Source organism: Corvus moneduloides, chromosome W (genome assembly GCF_009650955.1).
Source record: "Corvus moneduloides isolate bCorMon1 chromosome W, bCorMon1.pri, whole genome shotgun sequence".
NCBI classification, from domain to species: domain Eukaryota; kingdom Metazoa; phylum Chordata; class Aves; order Passeriformes; family Corvidae; genus Corvus; species Corvus moneduloides.
The window spans coordinates 14,080,636-14,104,171 of NC_045510.1; positions in this window are offsets into that span (position 1 = coordinate 14,080,636).

Here is a 23,536-nt window from a genome sequence, read left to right on the forward strand (position 1 = left end):
GGCAGAGAAGAGGCAGGTATGCCACCGCCCCCTGACCGCCCCGGAGGCGGGGGGGGGGTGGATTGGCCGCTGCCCCCTAACCGATCCAGAGGCAGAGAAGGTGCAGATTGGCCGCTGCCCCCTGACTTTTCCAGAGGCAGAGACGGGGAAGGGGGAGGGACGGGGAAGGCTGGCCGCCTTTCCCCGAGTACCCTGAACACGGAAGTGAAGGCAGAAATGGACACGGGCAATTGCAGCGGCATTCCCCAATGCAGAGAACCGCAAGTTTCCGACCCAGAGACAGGAGGAGCCGCTCGCTCTCCCCACCCCGCGGCACAGGCAGTGTTAAAGCTGAGGGCAGATGGGATGGCCCCGACCCAGGCGGCTCTTACAGAGCTAGGGATGGGAGAACCTGCTTGCAGCCCCTGCTTCCCTACCCCTCTACTGCCGCAAAGAGCGAGATGGTTCCTGATCAATATTCGCCTGGAACAAGTTTTAAAACCAATGAACCAATTTCAATTAAAAGCGAATGGGATGATTTTGATACAGATGGTTCTCACGGGGAGGGAGGTAGAAGGAGGGGCAGGATAGCCCGAGAAGCTATGAGAGCAGTCAGTCCCGTCGCTAAACACACAAGGTCCAAAGCAGGTAAAAGGGGAGGAGGAAGAACTTGTATTAGAGGCATCTCTGAGACAGGCTGTGGGAAATCAAGGAGTCATTTATATAAAAGTACCATTTTCTCTCGGGGAATTACAGCAGTGGAGAAACTCAATTGGGAAGTACAAGGACAACCCAGAGAGAGTAGCTATGTGTGTAGAAATGGCCATAAAATCCCAAAACCCAGATTGAGGTGATCTAAATGTTATGCTAGATGAATTATTGGATAAAACAGAGAGAGAAATGGTCAACAAAGCTGCTATATCTGCTATAGAAACTCAAATTGCAACTGGGAGTCTCCAAGAGTCAGATAATGATATCTACCCCCTAGCAAACCCTGGCTGGGATCCCAATGTCCCAGAACAGATGGAAAAGCTGAAGCCATACCAGAAATGGGTGGTTGTTGAGTTAACAACGTATTCTGTGTTAAATACTTTAAAAGGTAAACTGAGTCAAGACACTGTGGATGTGATTGGAGCTACAGGGGTAAGTGAAACAAGGTCTTTTTTCCAACCTTTAAAATTTAAATTGGGAAAACACTGGGTCACTCACCAGTTCCTGTATATGCCAAATTCTTCAATGCCATTATTGGGCAGAGATTTATTGGAAAAACTGGAAGCAGAAATTAAGTTTTCAAAGGAAGGGGGAGTGAAAGTTATAATCCCAGAATCTAAAATTATCGAAGCAGCTGCTATACTTGTACAGGAATGCCATGGAAAAATTCCCAAAGAAGTTGAAGAGGCTGTCATTCAAATAGTGTGGGCCAATGATTCTCCTGGGAGATCCAAAAAAGCTGAACCTGTGAGTATTACACTCAAAGCAGGGGCTACACCAGTAAGACAAAGACAATATCCTCTGAAAATAGAAGCTCGTAAGGGATTAGTACCTGTGATTGAAAAGTTTCTCAAATTTGGGTTGTTAGTGGAATGTGAATCCAGGTACAACACACCAATCTTGCCAGTAAAGAAAGCTGATGGTAAAAGCTACAGGTTGGTACAGGATTTGAGGGAAATCAACAAGATAACAGAGGACATACACCCAGTGGTAGCGAATCCTTACACACTGTCTTGGGGTGACGTTATGATGTGTATCCCATATCGCTGCCTATGCCCAGAAATTAATTTTTGTGCCTTTCTATGCCTCTAAACTGAGCCTGAGAGGGGGAAGAGGAAAAAACTGAGCAAAACTTTCTCAAAGCAGTTTGCAGCTCGTTCAAGGTCATATAAAGATAGCAGGTTTTTTTCCCCCCAGCTGCGGCAGGGGAGGGAGGAAGCACCCAGCTTGCTGTTTTCCAGTCAGCTTTTGGCCAGTTTTTTTCAGTTTCTCGTTCTCCGGAGAGAGACTGAGAGTTGGACTTTGCTTTTCCTTCTCTGGAGTTCCGGATTTTCTCCCTTTCCTACTGGACTGCTTTCAACCTCAGAGCACATCGGGAGGACTTTCCACCGGGCACAGAGGGCATGGCCCTGGGCCAAGCCCCAGCTCCGAGGAGACCAAAGGGAGGACTCTAACGCTTTCCCAGGTTTTTCCTCCACAGTGAAAGATTTTACCATTTAACCTTATTTTCCTTTCCCTTTTGACAACACTAACAAATGAATTACGGTGGTTCAATGTTCTAGATCTCAAGGATGCCTTTTTCTGCATTCCTGTGCATAAGAATAGCCAAGAACTCTTTGCTTTTGAGTGGGAGAATCCTGAAACAGGGAGGAAGACACAGCTCACCTGGACAGTTTTACCACAAGGATTCAAAAACAGCCCCACCATATTCGGAAACCAGCTGTCAAAGGAGCTTGAGGACTGGAGAAAACAAGAACCAGGGGGAGCGGTTCTCCAGTATGTTGATGACATCTTGATAGCAGCCAAGACACGAGATGACTGCATCGAGCTCACTGTAAGTCTGTTGAACTTTTTGGGCCAAAGTGGGTGTCGGGTCTCTAAAGAGAAGGCACAGGTTGCCAGGGAAACAGTAGTATACCTGGGCCTGGAAATTTTCCGTGGACATCGCCAACTCAGCAGAGAACGGAAGGAAGCCATCTGTCGACTTCCCGAGCCCCATACCGTAAGGGAGATGCAGGCCTTCCTGGGAATGGTAGGTTGGTGTCGCCTATGGATATCAAACTACGGTATACTGGTGAGACCTTTATATGAGGTCCTTAAAGCAGATGAAAAGGGGATAATTATGTGGACAGAGAATGCCAGAGCTGCATTTAAACAGCTGAAACATTCCTTGATGTCAGCCCCAGCTCTGGGACTGCCAAACTTGACTAAACCTTTTGAACTCTTTACACACGAGCGACTGAATGTTGCTCTTGGGGTACTGGCACAGCACCTTGGAGACCAGCGAAGAGCTGTGGCCTATTTCTCAAAACAACTAGACAATGTAGCCCAGGGTTGGCCAGGATGCTTGAAAGCTGTGGCAGCAACAGTCCTTCTGATACAGGAGGCCCGTAAATTCACCCTTGGGCAGCACATTGTCGTGTATGTACCCCATGCAGTGATAAATGTGCTGGAGCAAAAGGGGGGACACTGGCTCTCCCCTAGCAGGATGCTCAAATACCAGTCTGTCTTACTAGAACAAGATGATGTTACTCTAAAGACAACTTCTGTGGTAAACCCTGCAATGTTTTTATCATCTACATTACTTGACAGTGTGCCTGAGCATGATTGTTTGCAGACAATAGAGGAAACTTATTCCAGCAGACCAGACCTGAAAGATGTTCCTTTGAAAGATCCAGACTGGGAACTGTACACTGATGGGAGCAGCTTCATGAGAAACGGTAGGAGGATGACCGGTTACGCTGTAACCACCTCAGATAAAATCATTGAGGCAAAAGCCTTGCCTCCAGATGTATCATCACAGAAGGCTGAACTCATTGCACTAACGAGAGCTCTAGAACTGAGTGAGGAGAAGAAGGTGAACATATGGACTGATTCCAAATATGCCTTCAGTGTTGTTCATGCCCACGGAGCTATTTGGAAGGAACGTGGCCTGCTGACTGCTCAAGGTAATGAGGTTAAGCATGCTAAATGAATTCTTGCACTTTTACAGAGCATTTGGAAGCCTACAGAAGTAGCTATCATGCATTGCAAGGGTCATCAAAAAGGGAAAACAGCCCCTGTTGGGGAAGATGAAACAGGAAAGCCTTATAAATATGATTGCCTGACAAAAGATTTTGGGAATATGAAAACTACAGGCAACATCGAAATGAAAGCCACTTTTGAAATATCAAGTCTTAGTTACTGAACAACTGGAAAACAATGGTATGGCCGACTGAAGGTAATCCTCTCTTGATTGAACAATACCCTCTGCTTGCAGGCAGGTCCAAGGGTCAGAGCAGACCCTACTAGCTCAGCAGAAGGGGTCCAAAGAGTAGTTTTTAGAAGTTAAGATGTAACACTCTATGGTAATATAAGAACTCTTATAGGCTGTATGTAAATGCTATAGGATTTGTATCTTGTATTAGATTAGTTAGTGACAATTAGAATATTCAGTACAGAAGATGATTTATTGTATTGTAACCAGGACTTCAGACACTCTTGCTCTTACTCTTACTACTTCTTCTTCACTCTCTTTGCTCTTACACTCTCTCTCTCTCTCCTTGCTTACTCGCTTACTCTCTTGCTCTCTTGGGCCTGCTCCGAGCTGAGTCTGGCAGCTCTGAGCAGTGCCCCTATACCCACGCCCTTTGCAATAAACCCCATGTGTCCCAAGATCTGCCTACAGAGATCTCTCGTCTCCGACCGTCAGTAACCTACAAGCCCCCGAACTGGGAAATCGTTTTGCTGACGAAACAGCCAGGGGGATTGCAGAAAAAGGCATTTTTGCAGTGGTACCACAGAAAGAGATAGATTTGTCATCATTTACCCCAAAATACAATCAGAGGGATCACAAATTAATTAAGTTCCTTAAGGCTGAAATCAAAGAAGGTGGGTGGGCTGTTAGCCCAGTAGGACAAGTCGTAGTTCCACCCCTGATCCTTCGGGAAATAGCCCAATGAGAGCATGAAAGTACCCACTGGGGAACAGAAAATCTTTTAAAACATTTGAGGAAAGTAGTGATAGGGAGAGGAATGACTGATATTGTACAATCTGTAACAAGCAAGTGTGAAACCTGCTGTAAAAACAACCCTGACACAAGCAAGAGAGTTGTGTTAGGAGTCACAAAGACAGGAGATCTCCCAGGAGATTATTGGCAAATAGATTTTGCTGAGATGCCACGCAAAGAGGGATGCAGGTATATACTGGTACTGGTTGACACCTTCAGTGGATGGCCTGAGGCTTTCCCCTGTCGCACCAACACAGCAAAAGAAGTAGTGAAAGCTTTGCTCAATCATATAATACCAAGATTTGGGGTTCCTTTGGGAATGTCATCAGATAGGGGACCACATTTTGTTGCAACAGTGGTTGGGGAAGTTAGCAGGATTTTGGGCCTTACCTGGGACCTGCACACACCATACAGGCCCCAGGCAAGTGGCAAAGTTGAACGCATGACTGGGACCCTCAAAACCCAGATTTGCAAGATTTGTCAAGAGACATCCATAACATGGGTTCAAGCCCTGCCTATAGCCTTGCTCAGAGTCCGCATACAGCCAAGGAGAAGGGACAACATCAGTCCCTATGAAATATTATATGGCAGGCCATACCAGGTTCCACATATCCCAGGGGAAATTCATATGAGAGGTAAAAATGATTTGCAGAAATATTTAATGGCTCTGAGTTCCACTTTGCAGAAGCTCCAGAGATTCGTCGTGTTATCCAAACCAATAGGATTGGACACACCTGCTCATCCATTCCAGCCTGGAGACTGGGTCTACATCAAGTGGTGGGACAGCGACCCCTTGCAAGCCAAGTGGAAGGGACCGTTCCAAGTTTTGCTGACCACTTTTACTGCGGTCAAGGTCGCTGGCAAGGGACCGTGGATTCACTACTCCAGGGTGAAGAAAGCTTCTGCTCCTGAAATCACCAAGAAGACAGAGACTGATACAAATTAGAAAGATGCAGTCTAAACTGTTTTTTACATGTTTGCTGTTTGCCCAACTGGTAACCATGGTTCAGGGTTCACCCCATGATTTGCATGAGACTGTGGTCCAAAATGTTTCCAAAATTCTTAATAAGAGCAATTGCTGAATCTGTACTCAGTTACCGCCCCTAGATGGGAGGGGTCACTGGCCATTGATTGGCATTTTAATGGAAGAATTAAGAAAGATTTGGATGAAATTTGGACGGGAACTCAAATTCTACATGAAGTAGCTTCTAGAAATAACACCTTAAAATTTGATCATATTTTTGATACCTTTGCCTCGTGGTTACCAAACTGGGCCTGGGTAAAAGAAATATCCATAATAGTTGTAATTGTAGTTATTATCTGTGTAATTTCCTGCAGAGCAGCCGGTTGTGTAAACCGGTTATGTGGATAAAAAATAGAGTAGAGACTAGACAAGATAGAGTTTTGTTAGTCTCTAAAAGGAAGGAAATGATGCCATGAAGCTTTTTGCCTTTTCTTTTATACCCCTGTTATACCTTTTTACAACTTCTGTATTCCTAGTGCTTTTTGCCTACATTCTTGGACTTGTTTGTCAAGCTAGGAGACTAAACATTTTAGAAGCTTCGTAGCTAGGGATCAGTATGCCTCAGACCCCAAGGTCCTCTCCAGAACATATTCTGTAAACCAAGATAGAACCATCCAGGGGAAGGTTCCTTGGGGAGGGGGGCTCACTTGAGCCTCTCATTGGGGAATCTTTGATAGATATGCTAATTAGTAAAACCTATAATGTTATACCCAGTGTTGGGGGGAAAGACACAGAGACACAGAGACACAGAGACACAGAGACACAGAGCCACAGAGAGAGGGACACAGGGATAGACTCGGCGGGGTGCATCTCGATGCATATGACCTAGACGTGTACACCTAAGGATCCTTAAAATAAATACCAAGGTAAAATCCCTTTTCCCCTTCTAACCGTGTACGCCTCTTGATTTTAAGACCAAGAAAAGGCATCAGCTGAACCTGCCATCGCAGGTGGCTTTGATCTGGATACTGAAGGAAAGGGTACAGTGGATGTGGATAGGGTACTGCCACCATGCGGGATGGGTGAGGGGTGGGGACCCAGCGCAGCAGCTTCTTGAGGTAGATAATCTCCTGCACATTGTCTCATTTGGAAGGAAAGATGACGAACAAAGTCATTTGAAAGCTGAAAGCGACTTTGGAAAAATGAGGGATCAAATTCCTGGTGTCGTGGAATTCGAAGCTGTGAAGAAGGCATACGAGAAGTTGGAGTTCTAGTGCTCATTGTAAAAAAATGAGATGAACCTTGAGAAGATAGAGGAATGCCTTCTGAAGCTGTGATGGTCACCATATCCTCTCCACTGAGGTCTTGAATAGGCACTTGAGAATGATAAAGTCCCATAAAATCGGCTGAATGTCCCTGAGAAGTTCAAGAACAATGTGCATGAAGTGGAAGGTCTCGATGCGAGACATCACTGGCAATATGAATAACACATGCTTGGCCCTGTTGTGATGGACCATGTGACAGTATACAGCTGAGAAAGTCCTCTCTCTCTTCTGGAGATAAAATCGGTTTTGCTTCGTAGAAATCGTATGGGAGATGTGGTTCAACATCGTGTGATTGTTGTAATAACTCTTTGAGTGGCGTTGTCGGAGGGATGAGGGATGGTAAATCCGATGATGACATGGTAGTGGCTGACATGCTTCTGCTGTGTGTCCTCGGCCGTGGCTGGGGTGCAGACGGGGGCTGTGTTGACACAGAGGTGGTGTGAGCTGTAGCTGCTGAAAGCTTGTATGATGGAACTGCCGTAGGCAAAAGAATTGCAGAGCCGGCTGGAGGTGCTGCGCGGACCGGCGGTGCCGGCGTAGCAGCAGAGGCGTCGGTACGTGGCAGCCGTGCGGAGCGAGGAGCTGGGACCGGGGGTGGGGGCCGGGCTGGTCCGATAAGCGCTGGTGCCGGGCAGCGGTGGCATGGCTTGGCTGGAGCGGGGGGCGTGGCTGACGTCCCAGCCAGGGCTGGGGGCGGGGCCAGGAACGGCTCGAGTCCCGAGCGGCGTTGCCGGGCTAACCGCGGTGTCTGAGGACGGGTGACGTATGCCGCGCCGCACAGGCGTGGAAACGAGGTCTCCCGAACGCGGAAGTAAAGCTGAGTCGGCAGCGGCGGGAGTGATGACGTCAGAAGCAGCAGGCGCCGCCGCCGCCGCCGCCGCCGCCGCCGCCGCCGCCGCCGCCGCGGTGGGCAGTTCAAAAGCAGAAGCGGCCATGAACCCGGGCTGCGTGGGGATAGCGGGAGGGCTCGATGGAAGCTCCGGGACTGCCCCTGGCCCCGCGCATGGTTCTTCTGATGGGAGGAGCCCAGACCCGGGAGGTACGGAACTGTCCCTGCCTTGTGCCGTGACGGGTGGTTCGGGCGAGATGGAAACCACGCCCTCCGAGGCAGGCTCCATTTTTAGGGAGGTGGTCGGGGACTCCTCGTCTCCCCCACGGGCATGCGCACGTGAATAGAACTCTAAAATGATATAGAATAGAATTAACATTCTCCCAAAAAGATGGTAAATATAAATCTCCAATTACTGCATCAGGAAATTCTCTCTTTATCCAGGACAATAAGCATCGTATTTCTTTTTTAGATGCTGGTGAGGGATGGTTTCGAACTAAGTTTTCAAAACTACGGACCACATTTGCCTCCGCGTGGGACGGAACTGCACCCATGATTTGTTTCTTGGTCTAGTTTTGGACAGCTTACCTTGTTTGTGGTAGATGTTATCAGCTCGTGAAATTCCAGTCCGAGTTCCGTCCAGCAGTCCACGGCTCCTCCTCCCCCCTGTCGACCGAGGTTAGGAGATCCTGGAGTTTCAAAGCCGACCCTGGGGTTTTCTTTTATTCTGCTACTGGTTGCGCGGTGCTGTCCAAAAGTTCTGGGTTGTGTCGCTCCGAAGAGGCCGAACACGGGGCTATTACTGCAGGCCTGGTTCCTACGGTATATCACCGTGTCCCGCAGCCATAGGGGGGAGGAGGAGGAGAAGATCCAGCAGGCAGGAATTGTGCAGCAAGATTGATTGATTTAATTATTTTACAAACTCTTTTATAGACTTTTTTCTTCATAGTCTAATTGGACAAAGGACCAGCCACCCCTTGGGGGCGATTGGCCAAAATCCTAAAACATCCATTATCAAAATCTTTTCTACTATACCATAAACAAGACTTTTCAAGGTTGCAGGTGGCTTGGTTGTTTACATTCCCTGCTACCTCTTCTGTGAGAGAGAAAAGTCTCTCACGGACTTAGAAAATAACAAGAAGATCCTCACTAACAGCATTTTTGTACCTACACGGGGCATCATTTTACACTTTACTGTGCCATAAATCGAGTCTCTCCTGGTGGGAGAGAATTTGCTGAAAGTCCTTGCAAGGAGTTTAAAGGATAAAGCGAGACGTCTTCTGTAGTTTCAATGCTTTCAGATAGTTGTTTATTAAGTCTTATCAGAGGAACTGAGCCACTAGCGTGACCCAGGTACAACATGGAAGGAGGAAAAGTAGGAGTGAGGGCAATTATCAAGATTTACACAGCCTTTTAAAGACATTTTAACCAATAGTTTCTAAAAACGTACATTATTTTCACTTTCTTGCCAATTATTCAGTAACACGACTAGGAACTGCGGCATTTTCTATCCAATCATTCCAAGCTACTTTTACTGCAGAATATGGAGTAGTAGAAGAAGGAAAAGAAGGTTTAGAGAACAACAACAATCCTCCATTTTGGTATTTTTTACTCTTATCTATTTACTACAAAGAGAAGCCTAAAACCTCTAAATTTTTCACCCTGTGACAATCTTACATAGTAGTCTATCACCTAATTCACACCACTGTATTTTCTAGTTGTTGTCTGACTGTTGGTAATTTTTTTCCAAGGTTTGAAGCCAAAACCGTGTTGTTCAGGGGGGTAAGAACCCTTAAAAAGAGGCAGAGAAATATTCTCAGCACTCTGGGTTCCTACAAGGTGGCTTGGTTTTTCTCCTCTTCCAGGCTGTGGCAGCTTCTTTCCTCTGTTTGGCATCTGTAGGTGGTCTCAAAAAGGGTTTGATCCACTTCCCAGGGATCCATTTTGGACCTTCTGGGGTGGAAACACACCCATAGCCTCTACCCCAGGTGACTAGGTGGTACGGGCCACGTATTTGTAAAGTATCAGGGTCTTTTATTAGGACCTCAGGTCTCTCAGTTAGTTTATGTTTGGCAGAGTTTGTGAAGTGTCTCATGATGGGAGGATCAGGTCCCTCATAGGAAATGTTTAAAAAGTTCAAAGTGAACAACGTTTTGGAAAGTCTTATGATGGGGGCAGCGATCTCATTGCCACCTTTTTGTTGTTCTAACAGTCTTTTTAGTGTTTGATGTTTTCTTTCTACGATGGCTTGGCCTGTGGGCGAGTGAGGGATGCCAGTGATGTGATCCACACCCCACTCACTCATGAATCTTTTTAATTCTGCAGAGGTGTACGCTGGGCCATTGTCAGTTTTAATTTTCTTTGGTGTCCCCAACACAGCAAAGGCCTGGACTAAGTGGTTGATAACATCTTTGGCCCTCTCTCCTAGGTGGGCTGAGGCGAAGGTCGCACCAGAAAAGGTATCCACAGAAACACGAATATATTTTTGGCGGCCAAATTAGGGGAAGTGGGTGACATCTGTTTGCCATACTTTGCAACTGCCTAGGCCTCGTGGGTTAACCCCTTGACCTAATGATGGAAGCTGATGTTTTTGGCAGTTGGGACATGTCGCCACTATGGTTTTTGCTTGGTCTCAAGTGAGGTGGAACATTTGGATGAGAGTTGGAGCATTTTGATGGAACATTGCATGTCTCAGTTGGGCTTGCTGGAATCTGTTAGGCAGATTCGCTAACTCGATGGGCATAGCTAGGGCATCTGCTCTCCTGTTCCCTTTGGCAATAAATCCTGACAGGTCAGTGTGTGATCTCACATGCATGACATAAAATGGTTGCTTTCGGTGGGAGATCAGTTGAATCAATTTTGAAAGCAAGTTATGAATTTTTGGGTTTGCAACCTCCTTTAGTAAGGCTCTCTCTGCCCTGGAAACTATGCCCGAAACATAGGCTGAATCAGTTATCAAATTAAATGGTTCTCTGAACCGTTCAAATGCTCTGACCACAGCTGCAAGTTCTGCAACTTGTGGGGATCCTTCGACCACCTGCACATCAGACTCCCACTTCTGAGTGCGAGGATCCTTCCAAGTGATGACAGACTTGCGTGAAGTTCTGGAACCATCTGAAAAGATTGTCAGGACATTTAATGGTTTTCAGCTTTGAATTTCTTTTGGAATCAGTTTGAAGACTGAAGTAAACAGTCTGTGTTTTCGATGGTGTATAGAAATTTGGCCTGTATATCTGTCCAGGGCAAAGTGGAGGTTCACGTTGTTTTGAAGGAGGTTATCAAGTGAATCAGTTGTCAATGGTAAGTAGATGCATGTAAAGTCACACCCTGCAAAGGCGCAGAGGTGGGATCTAGCTTTCATCACCAGCTGAGCCATGAGCTCCTGTGGCGTTGTGATACTTTTGGATGGCTGGTGCGAGAGGAAAACCCACTCGATGATTAACAGGGGATCACTCTGCACCTCGTCCCACTGAAATATCAGCCCGTGAAGGTGTGGCATTTCCCTAACGCAATAAATTGAAAAGGCAGACCTGGGACACAGCGGTGTGCCTGCTGGGATGACAGCCCTTCCTGAACCTTACAGATGGACTGTCTCACCTCCTCTGTTAGATGCCTAGGTGATATGAAGGTTGAACAGAGGAGCGAGATCTTCTGTCGTCGGCACTAGGAGCAGCCTCACCTAATTTATGGTCCCACAGAGCTGATGGAGTTCCTGCAAGGTCTTAGGGTGATCATTAATTTTGACTTGTTGGGGAACCACAGTCTGTTCATGGATTTTCAGTCCAAGGTATTTAAATGGAGAGATTTTCTGGACCTTTTCAGCCTGGATCTCAAATCCATTTGCCTCTAAGGCCTCGATTACCTTCCCTAATGTCCAGTCTAAATACTGTTGGTTAGGAGCACACACCAAAACATCGTCCATATGGTGGAACAGTATTGCCTTTGCTGCTTAGTTTCTGATAGGGGACAGAATGCAGGCAACATACCACTGGCAGACGGTGGGTGAGTTTTTCATGCCTTGTGGCAAAACTTGCCACTGGTAGCGCTGCATGGGAGCCTTTCGGTTGATGGAAGGGACGGAGAAGGCAAACCGGGGTGCATCATCTGGGTGTAGTGGGATCTGGAAGAAACAGTCCTTAATATCAATGACTGCTACCTTCCACTGCCTAGGGAGCATGGAGGGTGAAGGCATTCCGGGCTGCAGGGGTCCCATGTCCTCAATGACTGCATTTATTTTCTGCAAGTCCTCTAGGAGGTGTTACTTGTCTTTCCCCAGTTTTTTGATTACAAATACCGGGGAGTTCCAAGGGCTATATGAGGGTTCAATGTTACCCTTTTTCAATTGCTCCTCCACGAGTACGGTGAGCACCTTTAATTTGTGTTTTTCCAAAGGCCACTGATCCGTCCAGACGTGTTCGTCAGAGATCCAATTTAATTTCTGGAAGGGGTGCTCCGCAGTGGCCTTTACTGAAAATTTTGGGGTTGAGATGGGATTTCGACTCAAGTTCCCCACTGGGACATAAGATCCCTGCCCCACAGGGTGAACCCAGAGTTAATTACAAAAGGATGGACTGGTGCTATCTGTCCTTCTGGACCCTCGATTTGGACAACTGCCCTGTTATAGCGGGGATACTGCAACACATGTATCAATCAACGAGGCCCATGGAAAAGAAATATATATGGACTGATTCTTGATAGATGTTTCAGAGAGATGTTTATTTTCCCAGCTGCATGGCTGGAGCTCTGCCGAGGAACTGTGGCAATCACGGGACCCGAGGGTCCTCGCTCGCGCAGGGGAACACAAAACAACCAATGGGGAACGAGGCTGACCAGGGACTAGGGAAACCCCGTGCCTCCCCCGCAGGGCCCCTCTCCCAGGACTACATGGCAGGGGAGAAGGGACCCCGACATTTCACCAGTTTATTTTTAACAAAAGAGATTTAAACTTAACATTGAAAACAACTGGATAAACATAACAAGAACAGTTTCAAAATAAAACAAGCCACCCTCCTGAGTCTTTAAATGTCCAAACAGATTCTCTGGAACATCTTAAGGCTGACAGAAGGGAGAGAGGACTCTCCGGGCATGTTTTGTGGGGAAACTGAGGCAGGAGAGGGTTTCTTTCATTTGTACCTGTTGGAACACTAAACAACAATAGTTAATTTCTTCCCTCCCCCTCTTCATCCCCCACTCAGCATTGGAAAGAGATTTTTGGGGAAACACTTGGCAAAGGCATGGTTTCTTGAGGGAAACCATGGGTGAAAAAACGGATTGGGAATACACTGGGGGTAATAGGACATAGGGTAAAAGGGAAGGTGGGATTAGGAAAGGGAGACTGTAGGGGGGGCTTATAATGGAGATATTGTCTAACATGACTATGATTTTTAGCATATATACTGCCTTTTACAGAAACACCATCAGGCCCAGTGACCTCTGCTGCTTGTAACCCTTTTTTACCTTGCACAATTTTGAACTCTACTACTTCTCCATCTCCTAAACTTGGGATGTATTTTTCAGGGTTATTCTTTTTAATAGCAGTTCTATGAACGAATATGTCTTCTTGGTTGTCACATCTTGTTATGAAAACATAATTTTGTTTAACATTATACCATTTTACTATTCCTAAAACCTTAGTTACAATGATTTTTTTCCTTTTTCCAAGTGGCTGCTGTTTTCTGTCTCGCTGCGTTTTTGCTTTCTCTTTCGCTTACACTCGCTCCCCTGTTGGAAATGCCACGGCTGCCGGGGCCATCGGGGTTGCTCGTGCCTGCACGCTGTTGCCGGGGTCGCATTCGGGGCCACGCGGGCCAGGCTGGGCCACACCGCTCAGCTCCCCGCGCACCGCCGCCTCTGCTCTCAGCTGCGCTGCCGCTGCCTGGGGCCACGCCCACGTCTCAGCCGGGCCCCCGAGCAACACCCCCCTGCACCCTGCTCCAGCAGGCGTTTCGGCTAGGCCTGTCTCTGCTCCGCTGCCAGCCGCCGCCTGCGCTGTGCTCCTCTCACAGGGCTCACTCCACCACGCGCTGCGCAGGGCTGGGCGGGCTCCCGCCACGCCTCACTCCGCTTCTGACACTGCAGCTCGCGTTGCTCCGCCCGCACGCGGGAACTGCCTCGCTGCTGCTCGGAGAGAGCTCGGGCCACATGGGTGAGGCCGCACCATCCCTGAGCCAGGCTTCCCTTCGCCAAGACACAGCTGACATTGCTCAACAGTCTCAGTAATTAATATTCACGAAAATATTCTTCCATCGGCATATATTTTGACTCAGAAATTAACTGTGTCCAAACGGTGTTCCAAAAGTCTTTGGTAAGAATTAAATCCCAAGAAACAGAAAAAGTTTTTAAACAACCATGCCAGGAAGTGTTTCAGTTCCTTTTTAGCTTGAATTAAGCTAAAATTTACAAATCGTTGTTCAAGAATCTTTTCAAGTTTAAGATAAATGTCCCTTTGTGGCTCGGAGAGCCAGGAGTCTTTCCACAAGTCGTCCCTAGTTTAGAGATGGAACAGCAAAACAAAAACAAGAAGAGAAATCCAGAGTTTACTCACAAATCAGTCGCTGTCCTTAGGGATCGGGGATCGTTCTGCTCACATTATCCACCATTTGTTACAGCGGGGATACTGCAACACGTGTATCAATCAACGAGGCCCGTGGAAAAGAAATATATATGGACTGATTCTTGATAGATGTTTCAGAGAGATGTTTATTTCTTTAGCCGCATGGCTGGAGTTCTGCCGAGGAACTGTGGCAATCACGGGACCCGAGGGTCCTTGCCCATGCAGGGGAACACAAAACAACCAATGGGGAACGAGGCTGACCAGGGGCTAGGGAAACCCTGTGCCTCCCCCCCAGGGCCCCTCTCCCAGGACCCCATGGCAGGGGGGAAGGCACACCGACACTGCCCTGCTTCTTTGGGCAGATATGGATCCCCCCACACCCATCACGATACCTTCTGGCAGCTGTAGCTCCCAGTGTGACGGCCAATCGTGGGAGGAAATGACTGTCACATCTTCTCCCATGTCCATCATTCCTGCCAAGCTGATGTCCGAGCCTTGGCAAGACACTTTGCAATTAAGCATGGGTTTGTAGTTCCCAACTCCCTCAGCCCAGAAGACAGAGGGGTTGTAGTCCTGTGGCGGACTACTGGGCATGAGAATAGCTTGGTCCACAACCTGGTTAGCAGCTAGAAAATAGGGAGGGTTAACACACTGGATGTTAACAGTAAACAACCCTTGTGGCCCCACTTGAACAATTTCTGGTGTAACACAGATGTCAGCTGGTGTGTGTACAGCATCTTTTAACACAAACAATATACAGTCTTTCAGATTCTCGCAACTCACAACGATTCTCTGGGGTGTCACCGAGTCCATTTGAGTTGCAGTGGTTGTGGTAACCATTTTTCTGGTGGCAGTTTCATGATTTGTTCCCCCATGTGTCCCTGACAATCCATGAAGTCCTGTCAGTTTTTTGGCTGCATCCCAAAAGCGGCAGGCGATGTCATTTGCCCTGGGGAGACAGCTCGGAAACCCTGATTAATTGGAGCCGGGGCTCAGCAATTTCAGACTAAGTGCCCTGGTTTGCCACACCTGTAACAGACCCATTTAGCATTTCTTTGGTCCTGAGAGGCTGTAGTTTCAGCGGCACCTGCAGTTCTTATTAAATTCCCCCCCATTTTTAAATTTAGCTAATAGGCACTAATGTCGTGCAAGCATGAATCATCCGGTTTAGGGTCGGTGGAAGATCGAATGGAAGACCCAAAATCACTCTTTTACAAGCTTCATTGGCATTAGTTTTTGCAATTTGTGTTTTAATATGTTCCTTTGTTTCGGATCTTCTACTTGTCTCTCCACCACGAGCCTCAGTTTATCCACAAAATCAATAAATGGCTCATTTTGCAGTTGCTGAATCTCTGTATAATTCAATTGAGGTGCTAATTTAGGGGGCATCATTAAAAATGCTTGCTCTGCCGCTTGCTTTACAGCATTCAGGACCAGCTCTGGTGTGTCTCGAGCCTGGTGTTGTGGTTTGGACAATAACTCTTCACCGCACAAGCTCTGGCGTGCCCTCGAACAGAGAGAAACCAGCTGCATTACTTCTGTGCGTCGCAGAAGCGACTTCAGCATCAGGATATGTGCTGCTGGCTGGGCAAGCTCACTGGCTTCTTTGCAGAGGAGACACGGCAGGAGCCGATGATATAGGCTCACGTTAGTTCGGAGAAAAAGGAAGAGAGAGGTGGTTCTGGTCTGGCTTCCAACAGGTTTATTGTCAGAAGTTTAGCAACCAGAACATGGCAATGATCTTAATCTGGGATCTCGCTGAGAGGCTTTTCCCTCAGTTTTATAGGAGGTTTGAAAACTGTGGGGAAAACAACCAATGAGTTACAAGCCAGGGGGAGGATACAATTCAACAAGAGCCAATGGGGGAAACCGAGAGGCGGGAGTTATAACAAAGAACCAGTGAACAACCGAGTAACCGAGAATTTTCCCGAACAGGGGGAGGCAGCATGGATCTGGGCGCAGCCCTGGGGGGATGCGGCTTAAGCTTCTGAGGCGCCCCTCGACCCATCCTCCAAGTTTGTGTCTTGGGGAAACTCGATCCATGGGATGGTCCGGGGTTGATTGGCATCTCGCTGCCCCAGCCCCACAGTGGGCTGGGTCATAGCAACAGGGTTATACCAAAAGAAGGGAAGATGGCAGCTAAAGTGTTAAAACTTGGTGAAGAAGATGAGGGAAAGATTAACAAAGAGGTTTGGGCTGGGGAAGGATTGAATATTGACCCCATAAGGGTCACAACTGAAAGAGAAAAACGTCCCATATGTGTATGTCAGTACCCTATATCCTAAGAAGGAAGAGAAGGCTTAAAGCCAGTAATAGAAGAATCGATAAAGGATGGGACATTGGAACCTTGTATGTCTCCTCATAACACCCCTATTCTCCCAGTTAAAAAGTCTGATGGGACATTTAGATTGGTACAAGACTTAAGGGAATTTAACAAGAATAGCCAGAGATCTGCCGGAATGAACCACGCTTCTCATAGAGATATGATGGAACTCCATTTATTCTATTGTCAGACCCATAGTTATACTCTAATTCCTCAAGCATGCATAAGCAAGCTCCATACTATGGATTACAGCTACTGTTCACGCGGCCTTTAATAGCAAGCATTTGGTTACAGATTAATATGCACGCGACTAACTAACATAAGTCTTTCTCTTTCTATGGTCAGCATCCCCCTCCCCAACATCCTGCCAGCTTGCCACATCAGCATTCCTCTTCTCTTTTTTCCCTAGTCAAGGACAGTTCACTAATATAGCTTGGATTGTGCACGTATACATGTCCCTGTTCACTCAGCCATTTCTCTACAATTCCCCCTTTTTCTTCTTGCACAAGCCAAGCCTGATGAACAACTTTCTCTAAAGCTTTCCATATGCACCCAAAACCACAACAAATTATTATTGCTACAATTACTAGTGTAGCTAGCAGACGTAATCCTTCTTGAACCAGGTTTCCTAACCACCCTGTCAGACCAAGCAAGGACAGCCACTCAGAAGCTGTCTGTATGGATCTGTATCTTTTGAAACGCATCTTGCAGTTCTGAGAGCTGTTGATGGATACTCTGGGAATGGTCTGATAGGTTCATACAACACATACCTTCAAACTCTTTGCAACCATGGCTGTGAGCTAGCAGTAAAAAATCAATCACAGCTCGATTTTGTAGTACAGCATGCCTAATGCTATCTACATCAGTTAAAAGCTCATTTAATATATAGGAAGTCCTATTAAATTCCTTTTCTGACCAACAGGCCAACTTTTTCAGATTGTTATAGCCATGAGCTGCAGCACCCCCTGGGTTAAAAATAGCCAATGGTATAAATGCACTCAAACTCATAATGTTTACCTTATCATTACAATCTTTATCAAACGTGGAAACACTATGCTGGTATCTATTTCGCATCCTATTTTTCCAACTTTCTGATGCTGTAATGTTTTTCCATGCTCGTATAGAAGGGGCAAACATAGTTAGCTTTCCCAGGTAGCAGGGACCCCCAATTGGACTATGTGGAATCCCATTCCATGCTCTATCTCCGCATATCAAAAGCACTCCAGGAGGTAAAATCTTTCCTCCGGTTGTGTCAATAGACTCAGCTCCTCCCAACGTGGCCGGCACGTTCCAGCCTCCGATGGAGTGTCCTGATAAATTCTGTTTCCATGGAAAGGAGGCCATGCCCTGTCGTGCCTGGTAGTCCCCCCAAGGATCTCCAAAGAAGAAAACCCCAGACCCATTGCCATATTGTATTGGAGGCACCACATTGGAACAGTTGGTCCATGGTGTTACGTTAACAAGCGTACTGGGAAAGAGGGACCCATAAAGCTGTAGCTCTTGAAGAGGCAAGGTTGCATTTTTTGTTAAATTGGCAACAATACGGGTTTGCTGCAAGGAGTGCCGATAACTAGACCTAAGCACTCGCCCCGGTTTCTTTTGCTTTGCATTTGTTGCTCCACTTCCTCATTGATTTTCCCTATATCTGTCACCCATTTTTGAAACGTGTCTTCGAGTGAGATCCATGGCACGCCAATTAGACATGTGCGAAATGGATCTGCCGCTGACCCCATGGGCAGACAGAAATCTCTCTGGTTCACCTGGTGAGCCCATGTTACCCACACGTTTTCTCTTTCTGACACTGAAGTTATCACAGCTTTACTCAGGGTGAAAGTACTTGAGAGGAGGAGCCACATGTAGGGCACCATGCCTGGGTTACAGTGGTCTTTTTACTCACTTGCAGACGTCTGATGGCTTCCTTCCCTGCCCACACTTCCAAGCTTAGTAAAAACTCTTGTGGATCCCTAAATGAGCTAACTCTAATCTGTTGTGGTGGAATTCCGAGCACGATAGAGGCACACTGCCTAAAACTTCTTGCCTCAGGCACTTGATAACATTCTCGGCATAAACTACCTCGCTCATCTACATTCCAAGTTCCCCTAGCAAGCTCTTCTCCACAGCCCCCACAGCACAAGCGCAAGCACAAGCTATTATACCAGCATAAACAATTTCTGCGGCGATTAGCATGCACACTCGGTGACTGTTCCCAGACTCCGAGTGGTCGTCCAAATGTGAGGTTGTCAGCCACCAAGCAAAGGTTCACCTCCCAAAGGTTGGGAACATCTGCTGTACGTGCCACGTCCTGGCTCAGTCGGTCACGCACTTGCTGGAGCCACTTTTGTCGACAGCGGGACTGGGAGCAGGCTTGGTCCATCTGCTAGGAACCCATATTGGTCTGGTATCTGTAGAAACACAGCTATAACCTCGACCGTTAAATAACAATGGAGCTGGCCCCCCCCACTGTCCCGTCCGTGGGTCTTTATAACAAATTTGTACCCCTGGGATGGCTTGTAACTTAATATGGCTGTTATGTGTGACTACGGGGGTGGAGCGGAGGGCTCGACTTGAGCCCATTCCTGTAGTTGCAGGGCTGTCTGGGCCACACCCTTTCGGGACTCAGTTGGACCCTGTTGTGGCTCGTGCTTCTGATGGAGCTTTTCTTCTATAGAAGACAGAGCACAATCAAAGTGTTGTTTCATTTGATGCATTGCCTCTTCTACTTGATGAGCCCATCTTTCCAATGCTTGTGGGTTCACACAAGATCCTGGGGGATGAGCAGGTACCTCATTTGTCGCCTCTGTTGTTGGTATGTCATCATCTGGCAGAGGAACAGTCTGTGGCTCCGGCCGAAAAGCAGTCTGTGGCTCCAGCAGGGAAAGAGTCTGTGGTAGAGAAACAGTCTGTGGTCCAGGATGGATCTCTGCTGGCAGCGGAGGTGGAGGGGGCGGGCAAGCAGGGTAGAGGCGCGGCTGACAAGAAGGACCGCCCGTTGCTCCGCCCATTGACTGGTCTGTTGGGTGGAGTCGCGGGAGACAAGCCTCACGGCATTGTGGTCAGCAAGCCTCGTTTATTGTAATAATCTACACATACTTATAGTACTACTAATTAGCTCATACATATTGCAAAAGCTGAGCTCCTTATTGGTGGGAGCTATTCCATGAGATCACTGTGGTCTTATCTTTTTCTCTTCCATATGGTTTCTTTCAGCTTACTTATCTGGACTCACATCCTGTTGTTTATACAACTCCTTGCACAAGGATTTAGTATCCTTGCCAAGTCTGCATCTTTACTAATCCCGCTATGTCATCATGACCTTTGCTTTTTAGCCATTCTTCAGAAAGACTCTCAACACTTCCCCCGTTTTCTTTTTGCATGATCATAGTCATATTGACTGACTTCAAAATTAAATTTTTTACACATGACATTATACAGCTAAGCATAAGTAAACCAAGCAAAACAATTATTAGCAATAGCATTAAAGATTTGATTACACTTTTCATCCATCCTTCTAAGCCCATCCACTCTGTAAGTCCTTCTAATCCGAAAAATCCGGAATCTTTCTTTATTTTTTGGGAGTGTTCAATCAAATTCTTAATTTCGGCGTGGATGGACTTAGAATGATCCTCAAGATCCATGCAGCACATTCCTTCAAAGTCTTCACAGCCATGGCCGTGGGCTAAGAGTAAAAAATCTATAGCTGCTCTATTCTGAAGCAGGGCCCGCTGGACTGAACTCAGGTCTGCTGCAAGTTCAGACAACACTCGGCTGGTACCGTTTGCTTGTTTAACTACCCAACATGTCAGTTTTTCTAAGTGATGATGGGCTCGTGCCGCAGCTGCACCAGGAACAAAAAGGGAGGTAAAAAGCACTTCTAATTTGCTCCATAACGTGAGGTCATCCTCACATTTAGATGTTATAGTTTCTGCTAAAGACCTTTTCCATCGTATTCGGTGTGTAGCATTAGGATGGTGCTGTGGAAGCGCAAGACTCAGCTGGCCAAAGGTACAGGGCCCGCCTACAGGCTTGGATGGGATACCTGACCAGGCACAATTTCCACAAATTAGGAAAAACCCTCTGGGTAACTTTCGAGGGAAAAATGTTCCAGGGGCTGCAAGAGATCGATTTCTCACGGTAACGTTGCACCATTCTAAGTCCCACTGTGAAACATTGCCAACAGGATTAATCAAGGTGGGGCTGGATGTATTCATTTGACAGCCACTAAGGCTGCCCTCTTGGCATAAATTGCGTGAACTATTGATATAGATACAGGCTGTAGCGTTAAGGGAATCAACTAGTTCTATTTCTTGTGGCTCAGGGCCCACCGGGAGTTTATCATCCCAGATATCATAGTCTAGTAGGCCATGAGTAATATTTTTTGTGGAATTCAACTGCCAAATAGGTTTGAGCTGTTTCTGGGTCTCGATTACAAAGTTGTGCCATGTATTATCTGTTAGTGGTACTCCAACTAAGCATGTTAAAAATGGAGTACTGGGTGTGGCTAAGGAGGCACAGAATGTTGTGGTGTTTAATTCGCGTGCCAAGGAAACCCAGATATTATCTCTAGGGTCAAACACCTTGGGAGGGTAGGGAAGGTTGTGACCCATTACTGAGCCTGCGATTAGCAGCACGATGCTTAAACCGCTGGCAAACATGATCCCACTTTCTTGGTTCAACTTGCCACTGAATGGGGACCCCGATATTTAATTGGCAGGAGGATTGCAAAACTACAGAGTAACTATCTGCTAAGATCTTTTTTGCTAAATGCTGTACTGACCACGCTAGTTCTCTTAGCCTCAGATCTTCAAGATTTTCAACTAATTGCAAACTGTCAATGATATTTTTGCCTGTGAGTTGTACTAATGCTCCTTGAGCCGTCTCACGGTGCCAGTGAAAACTGCAAGACTGACACTAAAACCCTTCTGATAGATGTCGCTGGTGGACCCACCACTGTAAATTACAACCTCTGCAAAACAATCTTACCCACGCCTTATGATCACTACAATTACATGCAAAGCAAGCAGATTGGCAAAAGCGTAAAAAGTGTCTCTGCAGATGTGGAAGGAGATGATCCTCTATCTCCTGTTCAGATTCCACAAGGAAGGTAACGCGAAACCGTTGCTCAACTTCCTGCAGGATTTGTGAGATCTTCCTCTGTACTCTTCTCGCTTTCCTCTGTTGTGGGTTGCTCATCAGTGACAACAGGCTTAGTCCATTTAGCTGGAACCCATAGGGGACAGTTGGCACAAAGTAGGTGAGTTTTTCATCCCTTGTGGCAATACAGTCCATTCAAATCGCTTGGCTGGTTCTCCTTTATTCAGGGCAGGTAAGGTAAAGGCGAAGCGCTTGGTGTCATCTGGATGCAATGGAATAGTAAAAAAGCAGTCCTTGAGATCTATAATTAAAAGAGGTCAATTTTGGGGCAACATAGCCGGATTGGGGAGACCAGGTTGTAGCGCCTTCATAAATTCCATCTGTTGATTTACTGCAGGAGGTCATGTAGAAGGCGAAACGCACCAGACTTCTTGCGTATGACAAAAATAGGAGTATTCCAAGGACTGACGGATGTGACCGGGTGTCTCACAGCGATGACACTTCATGGGCCACCTGGAGCTGGGCGAGGACGTGCTGCTGCCGCTTGGAGAGGAGCAAGGGCTGCCATAACCTGATTTTGAGAGCTGATAGCCTGTTCTTTAAGCCCTTCACCTAATTTTTCTAAGGCTTGTGCTAAAAATAGTTGCGAGCCAGTGGGCATGGTCGCAGCTTTTTCTAAAAGTTGCTGGACAGTCCAATCCCTTGGGGTGGAAGTAATAAGGGCACGGGTGGCCTGATTGCCATTTTGTAAAAGGCATTGCTTAAGCAACGGGTCATGCATATGCTCTTGAACCCCAGCTTTTGAAATGGCTTCCATAACTTTGTCAACAAAAGAGCCTAGAGACTCCTCTCTGCCTTGTTTGATGCTCATATACATGGGGATCCCACCTGGGGCTCGGACCTTATCCATTGCTTTCTTAGCAACTGCCATAGCTTCCCGTAGCTTGGCAGGTCCTAGTGCCGCTTGAGCTTCTACTCTCATGTGATCCCCTTCACCCATGAGCTCAGCTACTGTAACACCTGTCAAGGGATCTGCCGCTGGCCTGGGGATAGCAGCAGTAACAGCGGCTTCCTCCCTCCAGCGAGCTTCAAAAAGCAGTCGCTGATGCGGGGTATACATGAGCTTAGTAATGCCTTTAATGTCAGCAGGAAGAAGGGTAAAAGCGTTAAAAGTATAATCAAGCATCTGTTTAACTGGTTCACTGGTTACACCGTAATTCCCCACCGTTGCTCGGAGCTGAGCTCGCAGCTTCTAATTAAGATTAGTCACCTGCGCAATACTGCCACCTCCTGGCGGATTCGGGACAAATAAAACAGGGAACGCCATGCTGTCTTGTGCAGCCGCTAGCATGTCAGAATCACCCTTTTGTAAGCCGTCACGAGCAATCGCAGCCCAGAGTTCTCTATGGCCCCTAGCCATGGCCTCCGCGAGGTCAGACTCTGCCCCAGGGCCGCGGCAGAGCAGGCTGCGGCAAGGAAGGCGTAGGAGGAGTAGGAGGTGGGGGGAGGGGAGGCGCGGAAGGCGACTCAGAGGCAAGAGCCTCAGGGGGTACTTGAACCGCAGCAAAGGTGGGGGGATTAGGTGGGCCAGAGAAAACAGAGGCACTGTGATCGCCGTAATGACGGTTCCGATCCTGAGCAATCTTAATTTTTTCTGCCGCTTTTTTCTCTGCCTGTACCATTAAAAGTTCATTGTGAACAACTCTCTATAGTTTAGAAATCTTTTTAGCTGGCTTATCGTCATCTAAGACAAGATCTCAAAGTTCATCCCCA